Source organism: Choloepus didactylus, chromosome 8 (genome assembly GCF_015220235.1).
Source record: "Choloepus didactylus isolate mChoDid1 chromosome 8, mChoDid1.pri, whole genome shotgun sequence".
In the NCBI taxonomy this organism is placed as follows: Eukaryota; Metazoa; Chordata; class Mammalia; order Pilosa; family Megalonychidae; genus Choloepus; species Choloepus didactylus.
Window position 1 is genome coordinate 354,625 of NC_051314.1, and position 12,709 is coordinate 367,333.

At 40.6% G+C, this 12,709-nt stretch overlaps 1 protein-coding gene across 1 annotated transcript in view; it reads left to right on the top strand.

The window, feature by feature from the left end:
• The window catches only part of SYCE3 (synaptonemal complex central element protein 3), a 50,482-nt gene that overhangs the window by 626 nt on the left and 37,147 nt on the right, over window positions 1–12,709 (top strand). The gene's annotated exons all lie outside the window — the stretch shown is intronic.

Genomic DNA, 12,709 nt, shown 5'->3' on the forward strand with positions numbered 1-12,709 from the left:
ACGAGAATGTCTAATCTTATATCAAAACCCCTTTCGTTACCTTTCATGGGGGAGGAGGAAGCCGTCAGGTCTGAGCCTTGCTGTCCCGCTTGATCTTTACCTCTCCTCCCTTTCCTCTCCCCTGCTGCGTGCCTGCCTGCCCAGGGCTAGGCCCTGCACCACAGTTACCTTTCCTCACGATTCTTCTGCCTTTTCTGCTTGACTGGCTCTTTCCACACAGCTTGGAAACACGGACATCCCCCCCCTCATAAATTTCAAAAACAAAAACTTTCACTCTGTATCCCCCTCTAGCTACAGTTGATTCTCATTGTTCATGGTGGTTTTCTATAAAGTTATTCTGTAAAGCTGCCATGAACACCAAGTTAGCGGATCCCGAACCGTTGCTGCTGGGGGAAGAGGGGGCTAGGTTCCGTGAGCATCTCGCCACAACATTTTCAACTAGTCAATACATGGCTTTGTTTTGTATATGTTTCTGTCTAAAGACAACAAACAGCATTGGTTCATTAAAATTGAACTCATGGCCAGTAGCACTATGACTTAATGCTTGAACGAAGCTTGTCTCACACCATGTATCTTCTCTGTATGGCGCATCACAGCCTTCTTGCTCTTAGGAACCGTAGACGGAACTTCCGCACTACGCCTGGGGCCATTTTAAACAGATAAGTAACCAACAAAAAGTACAAAAATGCAAAAAACATGTCACTAAATATACCACAAGAAGGACGTTTGTTTACACTATGACAGCTGAAACAAAAAGCAAAGCATCGCTTTGTTCAACCTCAGCACATCCAGCAACTCAAAGTTTTTGCCGCTCTGCACATGCCTGCGAATGATCTGCACATCCTGCGAATGATCTGCACATCCTGCAAAAGTGCCACACTATAAACTATAGCATGTAGGCAAAACCGCAAATATGGGATTCGTGTATAATGAAGATCATCTGTATCTTCCATTTTCCCTACCCTCATCTAAGTCTGCGTGCCTTACTTATTTTGTCCAATGTTCCATTAATTCTTTTAATCGTAGAAATCTTGTTCCTGCTTTAATGCTCCCTTAAAACAGGTCTCAACAAGGTTATCTAAATCTCACGTCCCGAATTTAATAAGACCTTTTGTAATATTGAACACTGGTGTAATCGCTCCCATCCTAAAACAAGACACCCGTGACGTCTTGCTACATTCCAGCTACTGGCCAATTTCTCTGCTCCTTTTTGAAGCAAAACTCATATGTTTCTACTTCGCCCTTCTCCTTAAACACATTTCAATCAGGCTTTCGTGCTGCCAGTCCATGAAGACAGCTCCTCTAGGATCACCAGTGACCTACACATTGTTAGTTCTCATGGTCATTCCTTATTCCTTGAACGACTTGATATGGGACACAGTTGATCACTCGTTTACTTTCTTCACTTGACTCCCAAGGTGTCATTCTCTCCTTGCTTTCATCCTCACTGGCTGCTGCTTTTCAGTCTCTTGCTGGTTCTTCATCTTGCCAAACTAAACCCTGGAGAACCCAGACCTCCCCTCTATTTACCCTTACTTCCTGGTAATCTCAACTAGTCCCGTGATTTAAATAGCATCAGTACTCTGATTTTCATCATACTTCAGATTCATATTTCCACTTGGATGACAGCAAATACTTACATTTTCAAGGGATAGCCAGAATCCAGTCACCTTTCAATACTTCCACTTCTAATATGTTAATTTAAGTCGCCATCATCTCTTTCCTGGAGTTTCGCAGCAGCCTCCTGTCTAATCTTCCTAAAAACTAATAAATAACCCCATTCTCAACCTAGCAACCAAAGTCATCCTTTTAAGTCATAATTCAAATCTTGTCTCCTCTGGTCACAGTCCCTCCAGTATCTCCTCATCTCACTGAGAATAAAAGCTAGAGGCCTCTGTAAACTGCAGCACCCTTCCAGACTGCCTCACCCCTCGGCCTCCTCCCGCCATTCGCACCCTTCGCGCTGCTCCAGCTTTGCTCACCGTCCTGTTCTCCCTCAGCCATGCCAGCATGCTTAGCCTCAGGCTTCTTGCATCCCTCTGCACCGAATCTTCCCCAAGACATCCAGAGGGCTCACGAGGTCATTTTCTTAATGTCTGTTTTCATGGTATCAGAGACACATCTGTTCACATGTATGAAATAGCTACCCCCACTTCATTACTTTTATCTCCCCTACCCGACTTTATTTTCTCCATAGCACTTCTTACCACCTGACAATTTATGTATTTACTAGAGTGTAAACTCTGGTTTATTCACTGATATACTCCTCTCACCCAGAACAGTGCCTAGCATTCATTAAATATTTGTTGAATAAATTAATGAATTGGCCACTACCTCTTCACTTTTCCATTGGCTTCAAGTAGCCACTTCCAGTTTCTCTACATTTTTGACTGCTCTTCAGTGTCTTTTATGGGATTGTTTCCTTCTGGTCTTTGAACACTGATGCCTTCCAGGGCTCCTTCTTAGCCTATTTTCTCTTCTCCCTTTAAACGTTCACTGGGAGTGATTTCATTTCCTCCCATAACTTAAACTACCATCAAATCTTTATTTTCAGCTGATCTCTTTCCAGGGCTCTAATCTGATATTTCAACTGCTTGTTAAATGTCTCTGCGTGGATGTCCCATAGATACCACACACTCAGATTGCCCCAAATTGAACCCAGTCTCCCCATCCCATTCCCCCCATCCCCAATTCTTCTCCACCTTTGCCCCATCCACCCTGACAGATTCAAAACCACCACACTGTTGTCAGAGGCAGTTGTGAGAAAATAGTGCTAAAGAGCCTCAACTCTAGAATCAGATTAGTCTGGATTTGCATGCAACTCTGCCTCTGTTTGCTGTGTGATTTTGGTTAGATTGCTTGGCTTCTGTAATCTTCCATTCCTCATCTCTACAGTGGGGAGAATAATAGCATTTATTTCATAGTGTTGTGAGAATTAAATTAGAAAATGCTTTTTGAGAATTTACATAGTTCTTGGCACATATTAAGCTCTAAATAAGTGTTAGCGTTCATTATTTTTGAATTCTTATCTCTTTCTCACTTTCTAATTATAGTGAACCATTTTCTTAGTAACTACTCTGTCTGTACCTGGAATTTCACATACCCTTTCTTTAGGTCTTCATGACAAACTACAAAGGAACGATCATTTCCATTTTAACAGAGGAGGAAACTATCTCAAACAGATTGGATAACTTTCCAGGATCTCACAGCCAATAAGTGGCAGAGCTAGGATTCCAGCCTAGGCTTGCAGGGTGTCCCAGTGCCCTTCTCTGGTTGCTCAACACATTCTGCCGGTTCCATTCACTCGTGTGCTCACCAGCAATGGATTGAGCACCAGGAGCCTAGTGTCTGTGAACACAGATCAGACCCAGACTGCCAGGACTCACCTCTCAGCTCTGCATGCACTTTTCTCTGACCTTGGGCAACTTTGTTAACTTCTCTGGGTCTTATTTTTCTTATCTGTAAATTGGGGTAATAACAGTACTTACCTTATGGGGTTGTTATAAGGATTAAAGTGTTTGATATAGTGTCTGGCTGGAAGTAGGTATTGAAGCTGTAGGAATGCAAAAGAGGTGTAGAGTGACCTTAAGAGCTGGCTGATAGGGAATGTAAAGGAGAAGTGACCATTCAGCTGAGTCTTGAAGAATAAGAGGGAGGAAGAGAAGGGCATTTCAGGCAGGAGGAAGAAAGGCATGGAGGCAGCAGAGAACGTGGTGCCTTCAGAAGTCTCTCAATGAAGCGGTTATCAGGGCCATTTTATGTGAGAAGACTGGTTTGAAACTGAGCAAGGACATTTGGATTAGTGGTTGTTGCCTTTCAAAGCATTTGCTTTATAGCAAATTTCTTTTAACTGTACTCATTTCCTTGAGGACAAAGACTTTGCTTATTTATTTTTAATTTTTTTAAGTGGTGGAAAAAATATATTACATAAAATATAACATTTTAACCACTTTAAGAGTACAATTCAGTGGCATTAAATATATTCACAATGTTGTGTAACCATCACCATTATTTCCAGAAGTTTTTCATCATCCCAAATAGATACTCTATATCTATTAAGCAGTAATTCCCCACTCCCCCATCCCCCAGACCCTGGTAACCCCAATTCTGCTTTTTTTGAATTCAACTATTCTAGATTCCTCACGTAAGTGGAATCATACGGCATTTGACCTTTTGTGTCTGGCTTATTTTATTAACCATAATGTTTTCAAGATATGTCCATGCTATAGCATGTAACGAAACTTTTATGGTGAATAATATTCATTTGTATGTATATATTACATCTCATGCGTATCCATTCATCTGTTGATGAAGACTTGGGTTGAGTCCACCTTTTTGCTATTGTGAATAATGCTATGATGATCACTGGTTTACAAATACCTGTCCAAGTCCCTGCTTTCAGTTCTTTGGGTGTGTTCCTGTTTGCTAATGCTGCCAAAATGCAAAATACCAGAAATGGATTGGCTTTTATAAAGGCGGGTTATTTGGTTACATAGTTACAGTCTTAAGGCCATAAAGTGTCCAAGGTAAGGCATCAAAAATCAATCAGGTACCTTCACTGGAGGATGATCGATGGCATTCAGAAAACCTCTGTTAGCTGGGAAGGCACAGGGCTGGCATCTGCTCTGGACTTCTAGTTTCAAAATGGCTTTCTCCCACAATGTGCCTCTCTAGGTGTCTGCTTGCTCCTGGTTACATTCTCCAAAATGTCTCTGTAAGCTACAGCTCCTCCAAAATGTCACTCTCAGTTGCTCTAAAATGTCACTCACAGCTGCTCTGAGGTCCCTTCTGTTTGTCAACTCATTTATTTGACTCCAGTGATTTAATTCATACCCACCCTAAATGGGTGGGGTAACACCTCCATGGAAATTATCCAATCAAAGGTCTTGCCCACAGTTGATTGAGTCACATCTTCACAGAAACACTCAGTCAAAGAATTCCAGTGTAATCAACACTAATACATCTGCCCCCAAAAGATTGCATTAAAGAACATGGAGTTTTGGGGGACATAATACATCCAAAACGGCACAGGGGGTATATACCTAGGGGTAGAATTGCAGGGTTATATGATAATTTTATGTTTAATTTTCTGAGGAACTCCCAGACTATTTTCTACAGTTGTTAAACTATTTTACATTCCTATCATGGAATGGATGAGGGTTCCGGTTTCTCTACATCCCCATCAACACGTTATTTGCCAGGTTTTTAAATTATAATTATCCTAGTGGGAGCAACATGGTATCTCATTGTGGTTTTGATTTGCATTTACCTAATGACTAATGATGTGGTGTGTCTTTTCATATGCTTATTGGCCATTTGTAGATCTTCCTTGGAAAAATGTCTGTTTCTCCTTTTGCCATTTTTTGATTAGGTTGTCTTTTTGTTGTTCATTTGTAGGGAGTCCTTTATATATTCTGAATATTAAACTCTTATCAGAAACAATCGAAAGTACGATTTGTTTTGTATGACTGCGTGGTATGTGAATATATCTCAATAAAATGAAGATAAAAAAAAAAAAACTCTTACAAGATACATGATTTGCAAATACTTTCTCCCAATCTTAAGGTTGTCTTTTTTTTTTCTTATTTTTTTTTTGAAATAAATTCAAAGTTATAGGGATAGTTGCAAAAACAGTACTAATCCCATACACAGAATTCCATCATACCCTGACTCCTCTCCCCCGATAGCTCAATGCACCAACTTTAACGTGCTGTCACATCGCTATTTCTTTCCCTCCCTATCTATCATCCATCATCTATTGCTCTGTCTTCTGAACATATGAGAGCTAGCTGCACACATCCTTGAACATACACTATAATTCACGTATACACTTCCCATGAACAAGAACATTCTTTTATGCAATCCCATTAAGTGCAGCTAAGAAGTACAAGAGATTCAACAATGATACGAAGCTTACATTCTGTATTTCCTTTTCCTTATGTCTCAACTGTGTCCCTTTGAGCCACCTGTCCTCTATCCTCCAATCCCATTCAAGTTCATCCTTGACATTCAATCATCATCTATTTAGACTGTCTTTTTTTTTCAATTGTGGAGACATACATACAGCCTAAATCTTCCCATTCCACCCCCTCCCTAGCCTTCCATTAGTGGGATTAATCACATTTAGAATGTTGTAATGCTCTTTCCCATCATCCATTACTAGAAATTTCCCTTCACCTCAAACAGCAACCCTACGCTCATTTCTTAACTCCCTATTGCCCCTTCCCCCATTTCTTTTAAGCCAAACTCTACTTTTCATCTCTATGGTTATGTTCTCTGATAATTTCTTTGTGTTTACTGTGGGGCTTAAAATTAACCTCTTAAATCCATATAATTCTTGTTTTTCTTTGATACCACCTTCACTTCAATAGGACACATAAACTATGTTCCTATACTCCTCCATTCCCCCACCTTTATATAGTTGTCTAAAATTACATATTTTACATTGAGTTCAAAACCACTGATTTGTCATTAGAGTTTGTGTATTTTATATCATGTAGGAAGTAAATAGTGGAGTTACAGTTCAAAAATTATTGACTTCTATTTGTATTCCATTGTGGTTGGAGAATGTGCTTTGAGTATATTCAATTTTTTTTTTTTAATTTCTTGATGCTTGTTTTATGTCCCAGCTTATGGTCCCTTCTGGAGAAAGATCCATGATCAATGGAGAAAAATGAGTGTCCTGGTGATTTGGGATGTAAGGTACTATATATGTCTGTTAAAATTCTCTATATCTCTTTCTCCTTTCTTTGTTTCTCTGTTGGTAGGGCTCCCTTTAGAATCTGAAGTAGGGCAGGTCTTTTATTGGCAAAGTCTCTCAGCATTTGTCTGTGAAAAATTTAATCTCTCCCTCACATTTGAAGGAGAGTTTTGCTGGATAAAGTATTCTTGGTTGGAAATTTTTCTCTCTCAGAATTTTGAATATGTCATGCCACTGCCTTCTCACCTCCATGGTGGCTGCTGAGTAGTCACTACTTAGTCTTATGTTGTTTCCTTTGTATGTGGTGAATTGCTTTTCTCTTGCTGCTTTCAGAACTTGCTCCTTCTCTTCAGTATTTGAGAGTCTGATCAGAATATGTCTTGGAGTGGGTTTATTTGGATTTATTCTATTCGGAGTTCGCTGGGCATTTATGCTTTGTGTATTTATATTGTGTAGAAGGTTTGGGAAGTTTTCCCCAACAATTTCTTTGAATACTCTTTCTAGACCTTTACCCTTCTCTTCCCCTTCTGGGACACCAATGAGTCTTATATTTAGACGTTTTATTTTATCTATCATATCCCTGAGATCCATTTCGATTTTTTCAGTTTTTTTCTCCATTCTTTCTTTTGTCCTTTCATTTTCTGTTCTGTCAACTTCTAGGACACTGAGACGTTGTTCAGCTTCCTCTAGTCTTGTATTGTGAATATCCAGAGTCTTTTTAATTTGGCCAACAGTTTCTTTTATTTCCATAAGATCTTCTATTTTTTATTACTCTTGCAATGTCTTCTTTATGCTCTTCTAGGGTCTTCTTTATGTCGCTTATATCCTGGGCCATGGTCTTCATGATGTCCTTTGAATCCTTTGCCATGTTTTCGTTCCTCAGTTGTAGTTCTTTGATTAATTGTGCGAGGTACTCTATCTCTTCCGATATCTTGATTTGTGTGTTTGGTTGGATTCTCCATATCATCTGTTTTTATCCTATGCATTAAGATTTTCTGTTGTTTTTGGCCTCTTGGCATTTGCTTTGCTTGATAGGGTTCTTTCAAGTTGTAAAAAAAAATACCTATCTAATTTTTCAGAAACACAGTTTGGTGGTGTACACTTTCTCTAACCAGCAGATGGCATCTGTGAGTCACCTATACCCCTCAAGTCAGTTCTCCACCTTGTCCCCGTGGTGTGTGGGGAAATGATTCTTGTAGGATTCAGTTGGAGAACTCAGTTGGGTGTGTTGCTGGAGCTGTCCGCCCTGAATGTGAGGTGTGTGTACCGGTGGCCAGGGAGGAAGGACAGTTTTAATACTCAGATCCCCCATGTTCCCGAAGATTCAAGGCCACCTCAAGAGTCTAAGCCTTCATTTCATTTCAGCCCCAGACCCTCTCTCTCACTGTCCCACAGACCACTGGACTTGGCGTAGTGTCCCGGGGTTCTCTGAGCGGGTCCCCCTGCCCAGCCACGATCCTCCGGACCTCTGCCGAGGGAATGCCGTGTTATGTCACCAGTGTGCACCGTCCCTCAAGGGAAGCCCCAGGCCGCTGGGCTGTGCCGGGGCGCTTTCAGCCTTAAGCAAAGATGGCCAAACGGGGCGTCTCCACACCCCCGTCCTCGCACAGTTCCTCCTTCCCAGCTCCAGGACAACTGGTGGGGCTCTGGGCTGTGGGCACGGCCCTGGGCAGGAGTTTATCCAGCCCTCCAGGGAGCCAGCTGCGAGCCGCGGGGTTTCTTTCTGCTTCCGGCTCGCCCCTCCATTCCCCCGGCCCCAAGGGTGTCTGCAGCAGGCTATCTTGCAGGCCAGACATCGACAGGCCAGCCCAGCCCCCTCTTGCTGTGTTTTACTGCGTGGTTCCCACTATCGCAGCTGCAGCCGCTCCTGGGTTTTTCCTTTTTTTTTTTTTTTTTTTTTCTTCAAAGGAGCCTGTCAGTCTCCAAATGCCAAACCCTGGCTTTCCCAGACCGCCATGCAGCTGCGAGTCTTCCAGCCAGCTTACTCACTCGTTTCAGAATGCAGACTCCCGGTTTCACCAAGTATACAGCCTCTGTGGAACTAGAAGACCTCGTCCAGCTGGCACATTGCTGTAACTGGTATTCTGGGCCACTTTCTAGTTTTTATCTAGTGTTTTTCACGGAGGTGTATTTTTGCCCTATCTCCCCTAGCCACCATCTTCCAAATCAGCCTCTAAGGTTGTCTTTTAACTCTCTTGTTATTGTCCTTTGATGCCTAAAAGTTTTTTTTTTAATTCAGTTGTACTGAGATATATTCACATATCATACAGTCATCCGTGGTGTACAATCAACTGTTCACAGTACCATCATATAGTTGTGTATTCATCACCCTAATCTATTTTTGAACACTTTCCTTATACCAGAAAGAATCAGAATAAGAAATCAAAATCAAAATAAAAAGAATATCCAAATCATCCCCCCCGTCCCACCCTATTTTTTCATTTAGTTTTTGTCCCTTTTTATCTACTCATCCATCCATACACTGGATGAAGGAGTGCGATCCACAAGGTTTTCACAATCATTGTAATCTACATTGTTATACAATCATCTTCAAGAGCCCAGGCTACTGGGTTGGAGTTTGATAGTTTCAGGTATTTACTTCTAGCTATTCCAATACATTAAAACCTAAAAAATGGTATCTATATAGTGTGTGACAATGTCCTCCAGAGTGACCTCTTGACTCCATTTGAAAGATGCCTTAAAGTTTTTAATATAAAGTCCTTTTGATCTATTTTTTCTTTTTTTCTCTTTGCTTTTGGTGTCATACTTAAGAAACCATTGTCAAATCCAAGATAATGAAGATTTTGCCCTATGTTTTCTTCTAAAAGTTTTGTAGTTCTTTGATCCATTTTAAGCTAACTTTTGTATACTGTGTAAGGTAAGGGTCTAACTTCATCCCTTTGCATGTGTATATCCAGTTTCCTGAGCACCATTTCTTGAAGAAACTATTCTTTCCCCATTGGACAAATTTTGCACCCTTGTCAAAAATCAGTTGGCCATCTTTGTGAGGGTTTATTTCTGGGATTTCTAGTCTATTCTATTGTTCTATGTGTCTATCCTTATGCCAGTACTGCACTGTTTTTGATTACTGTAGCTTGTCAGTAAGTTTTGAAATCAGCAACTGTGAGTATTCCAACTTTGTGCTTCTCTCTCAGGGTTTTAGCTAAGCAGTAGCCCCTGAAATTCTATATGAAAGTTAAGATGTGTTTTTTTGTTTCTTCAAAAAAAAAATGCCATGGAGATTTTGATAGAGATTGCATTGAACCTGTAGATTGCTTTGGATAGTTTGACATCTTAACAATATAATATTAAGTCTTCCAGTCCATGAACATGGACTGTCTTCCATTTATTTAGGTCATCTTTGATTTCCTTCAGCAATATTTTCTAGTTTTTGGCACACAGGTATTTCAGCTTCTTGGTTAAATTTACAGGCATACCCCATTTTATTGCACTTCACTTCATTGCACTTCGCAGATACTGCATTTTTCAAATTGAAGATTTGTGGCAACCCTGTGTCAAGCAAGTCTATGGGTGCCATTTTTCCAACAACGTGCTCACTTTGTATTTCTTTCATATTTTGGTAATTCTTGTGGTATTTCAAACTTTTCCATTATTATTATATATCTGTTATGGTGATCTGTGATCAGTGATCTTTGCATTACAAGTGTAAATGTTTTGGGGCCCCATGAACTTCACCCATTTAAGACGGTGAACTTAATTATAAATGTGTGTGTTCTGACTGCTCCACCAACCGGCTGTTCCCCCATCTCTCTCCCTCTCCTTGGGGCTCACTATTCCCTGAGACATAACAATATTGAAATTAGGCCAATTGATAACACTACAATGGCCTTTAAGTGTCCAAGTATAAGGAAGAGTCCCACCTTTCTCAATTTAAATAAAAAGTAGAAATGATTAAGCTTAGTTAAGAAGGCACATCAAAAGCCAAGGTAGGCTGAAAGCTAGGCCTCTTGCGCTAAACAGTTAGACAAGTTGTGAATGCAAAGGAAAAGTTCTTGAAGTAAATTAAAAGTGCTACTCCAGTGAGGGCATAAGTAATAAGAAAGTGAAACAGCCTTATTACTCTTATGGAGAAAATTTTTGTGGTCTGAATAGAAGATCAAACCAGCCACAGCATTCCCTTAAGACAAAGCCTAATCCAGAGCAAGGCTCTAACTCTCTTCAATTCTCTGAAGGCTGAGAATGGTGAGGAAGCTGTAGAAGAAAAGTTTGAAGCTATCGGAGATTACTTCATGAGGTTTAAGGAAAGATGCCAACTCCTCAACCTAAAAATGCAAAGTGAAGTAGCAAGTGCTAACATAGAAGCTGCAGCAAGTTATCCAGAAGATCTAGCTAGGATAGTTGATGAAGCTGGCTGCACTAAACAGCAAATTTTCAATGTAAATTAAACAGCCTTCTGTTGGAGGAAGATGCCATCTAGGACTTTCATGGCTAAAGAGAAGTCAATACCTGGCTTCAAAGCTTCAGAGGACAGGCTGACTCTGTTGTCAGGGGCTAATTCAGCTGGTGACTTTAAGTTGAAGCTATGCTCATTTACCATTCCCAATATCCTAGGGCCCTTAAGAATTATGCTAGATCTGCTTTACTCGTGCTCTGTAAATGGAACAGCAAAGCCTGGATGACAGCACATCTGTTGACAACATGGTTTACTGAATGTTTTAATCCCCCTGTTGTGACCTACTGCTCAGAAACAAAGATTCCTTTCCAAATATGACTGCTCAGTGACAGTGTACCTGATCACCCAGGAGCTTTGATGGAGATGGACAATGAGGTTAATGTTGTTTTCCTGTCTGCTGACATAACATCCATTCTGCAGCCTATGGGTCAAGGAGTCTCTTTTTTTTTTTTAATTCAGTTTTATTGAGATATATTCACATATCACATAGTCATCCATGTTGTATAATCAGCTGTTCATAGTACCATCATATAGTTATTCATTCATCACCCCAATCTTTTTTGAACATTTTCCTTACATCAGAAAAAATCAGAATAAAAGATAAAAGTAAAAAGAACATCCAAATCGTCCCCCCATCCCACCCTATTTTTCATTTAGTTTTTGTCCCCATTTTTCTACTTATCCATCCATACACTGTATAAATGGGGTGCGATCCACAAGGTTTTCACAGTCACACAGTCACCCATTGTAAGTTTTATTGTTATACAATTGTCTTCAAGAGTCAAGGCTACTGGGTTGGAGTTTGATAGTTTCAGGTATTTCCTTCTAGCTATTCCAATACATTAAAACCTAAAAAGTGTTTTCTATATTGTTCTAGTTTGCTAATGCTGCCGGAATGCAAAACATCAGAAATGGATTGGCTTTTATAAAAGGGGGTTTATTTGGTTACACAGTTAAAGTCTTAAGGCCATAAAGTGTCCAAGGTAACGCATCAACAGTCATTACAAGGGGATGCCCAATGGTGTCTGGAAAACCTCTGTTAGCTGGGAAGGCATGTGGCTGGCATCTGCTCTGGAGTTCTGGTTTCAAAATGGCTTTCTCCCAGGATGTTCCTCTCTAGGCTGCAGTTCCTCAAAATGTCACTCTTAGTTGCTCTTGGGGTGTTTGTCCTCTCTTAGCTTCTCCCTAGCAAGAGTCTGCTTTTAACGGCTGTCTTCAAACTGTCTCTCATCTGCAGCTGCTCTCTCAGCTTCTGTGCATTCTTTAAAGTGTCCCTCTTGGCTGTAGCAAGGTCACTCTTTCTGTCTGAGTTTATATAGTGCTTTAGTAAAGTAATCAAGACCCACACTGAATGGGCGTGGCCACACCTCCACAGAAACTATCCAGAGTCATCACCCACATTTGGGTAGGGCGCATTTCCATGGAAGCAACCTAATCCAAACGTTCCAACTTAATCCCCACTGATATGTCTGCCCCCACAAGATTGCATCAAAGAACGTGGCTTTTTCTGGGGGACATAATATATATAAAACGGTACATGTATAGTGCATAAGAATGTCCACCAAAGTGACCTCTCGACTCCATTTGAAATCTCT